At 59.3% G+C, this 2285-nt stretch overlaps 1 protein-coding gene across 1 annotated transcript in view; it reads left to right on the top strand.

The window, feature by feature from the left end:
- The first annotated feature begins 107 nt into the window (after positions 1-107).
- SERPINF1 (serpin peptidase inhibitor, clade F (alpha-2 antiplasmin, pigment epithelium derived factor), member 1) overlaps positions 108-2285 on the top strand; it is a 17076-nt gene continuing 14898 nt past the window's right edge. Inside the window, exon 1 of the mRNA XM_011987268.1 lies at positions 108-263. The gene's annotated coding sequence lies outside the window, so the exon portion shown is untranslated. The remainder of the gene's footprint in view (positions 264-2285) is intronic.

The following is a 2285-nucleotide window of genomic DNA, read 5'->3' as shown; positions in this document are numbered from 1 at the left end:
AAGGAAGAGGAAGGTGTGTAAATGTGTGTGCCTTGGGGATAAGGGACAGCTGCGGCAGTGGGTTAAAGTTAACGCGAGACAGTGATGCAATCTCAGAATCCAAATTGAGTGCAGGTCGCTTTAAGAAAGGAGTAGCTGTAATCTGAAGCCTGCTGGACGCTGGATTAGAAGGCAGCAAAAAAAGCTCTTGTGCTGGCTGGAGCCCCCTCAGTGTGCAGGCTTGGCGGGACTAGGCTGGGTGTGGAGCTGCAGCGTATCCACAGGTAAAGCAGCTCCCTGGCTGCTCTGATGCCAGGGACAACGGGAGAGGCTTCCCTGGGCTCGGGGGACAGGGGAGAGGCAGGGGCACTCGAGGGAGCAGAAAAGAGGGGTGCAAGGGAGAGGAAATGGGGAGACAGCAGCCCCTGCAGTTTGGGCACAAGGATGAGTGGATGAGAGAGGGCAGAGGGAGTGGGGGGTGGGAGGACAAGGCCGAAGGCCAGGATCCTGTGATCCCCAAATCCCACTGCACCGACGGAAGAGGCTGGAAAGGCTTTTGAATGAAGTGAGGCCGGACGTGGGGGAGGAAGGGGGAGCTAAGCTGCTGGGTTGGGTCTGAGCAGCACCCCAAAGGGACTGGAGCCTGAGGGAAGGAGGCTCCGGGGAGCTGCTCCCACCAAAGGCAGTCAGGAAGGCGGCCGCCCTGCAGCCCAGCCCTGGCCCCTGCTCCCTGGCCTCCCTGCTACTTTTTCAAGAATCAGCTGGTGCTGACTGCTAAGGCAATTTCCCAGCACAACCAAACCGCTGGCCTCGGCGCCCTGGCTGAGGGCTGGGATGGAGGACAGCTGGGTCCTTCTAGCCAGCCCCCACCCACTCTCTTTGGCCAAGCTGTGAGTCAAGGCTGGGAGACCAGTGAGGTTGTGGCCTCTGGCAGATGTTGTCCACTATTTAGCCCGGCAGGTGTACAGGGCCTGGGGGCCCAGCTGCGGTGCTGGAGGGAAAGGCCGTCCGTTCTGGGGTGCACCCTTTCTGCTGCCTGTGGCAAGCCACCGAGAGGGGCGGATCTAAGCAGGATTCGCAGAAAAGCCACCCCGTCCGGCGCAGGCCTCCCACCCGGCGTTAGCTAACCCGGCTTCCGTGGGGCCGTGGGGTTGGGGGGCAGGGAGTCCTATTCTTGGGGCTGCTGCTTCTGCGGTGTGGGGAAGTGTGACTCCACGGCACCCGGGGCTGACTCATTCAGGTTCTAAAACTTCAGGAAACGTTGTCTGGGGCTGGGTCACCACGGGTGGGCCAGGGAGGACCCCTCAGAATCCCCTCCAGAGAGCCAGGGGAGGGGGAGGTGCCCTTCCCCACACTATCTCCGGGGCCCACCGCCCTGTGGCTTGAAGGTCCTGCGGTTCTGGGAAGAGGCGGCGGCGGCTGTGGAGGGTGTTTGTCTCCTAACTGGGTTTAATCTGAAACACATGTATTGGCTTGAGTTGATCCGCCTAACTTGGAGGCAAGATCACAAAAATCCCGGTTTCTGTGTTCCTTGATGTGGGCAATTGTCAGAAAATAAGGCCTGACCTTGGCCCAGCAGGGAGGGTATCTACTGCTCCCTGAGCCCTCCCCCGCCTGCTAGGACAGGAGTGGGGCTTGGATACTGCCCTTTGGACAGGATGGCATCATTGCCTGTGGCCGCAGCCAGCCAGCGGTCGCCTGCTCAGCCCAGGAACCACCACCGTGCACAGGGCATTGGGTGTGCGCTGAGGGGCGCCCGTGTAGACCCCCACGCTCTGCCCTCTCACTGCCCTTGTAGGGTTTTCAATCATCTGTCCTCTTCCCTTATCCAGATGGCCTGAAGTGGAGGTTTCAGACTTGCCCTTAATCCTCCGGGTCCCTGTGTCTAGCTGGGGGCCACCTTTGGACCCGGGTCTCCTCCCTGCCAGGCTGCCTCACCTCACCTCCGCCTACCCACATTGTGACAGTCATCTGTCATCTGATCTGGGGTTTGGGCTTAGATTCTGTAAGGACTGAGACTAAAGTCCCTCCTTCATTTGAATTGTGACTTTCGTTTCCTTAAATACTATGCCAGGAGAATGGCCAGGGGTGGTGGCTTACGCCTGTAATCCTGGCACTTTGGGATGCTGGCAGATCACCTGAGGTCAGGATTCGAGACCAGCCTGGCCAACATGGTGAAACCCCATCTCTACTAAAACAAAAATTAACCAGGTGTGGTGGCGGGCACCTGTCATCCCAGCTACTCAGGAGACTGAGGCAGGAGAATTGCTTGAACCCGGGAGGCGGAGGTTGCAGTGAGCTGAGAT

The sequence above is a fragment of the Mandrillus leucophaeus genome, unplaced genomic scaffold, assembly GCF_000951045.1.
Source record: "Mandrillus leucophaeus isolate KB7577 unplaced genomic scaffold, Mleu.le_1.0 Scaffold306, whole genome shotgun sequence".
NCBI classification, from domain to species: domain Eukaryota; kingdom Metazoa; phylum Chordata; class Mammalia; order Primates; family Cercopithecidae; genus Mandrillus; species Mandrillus leucophaeus.
This window is presented reverse-complemented; position numbering and strand designations above follow the sequence as displayed.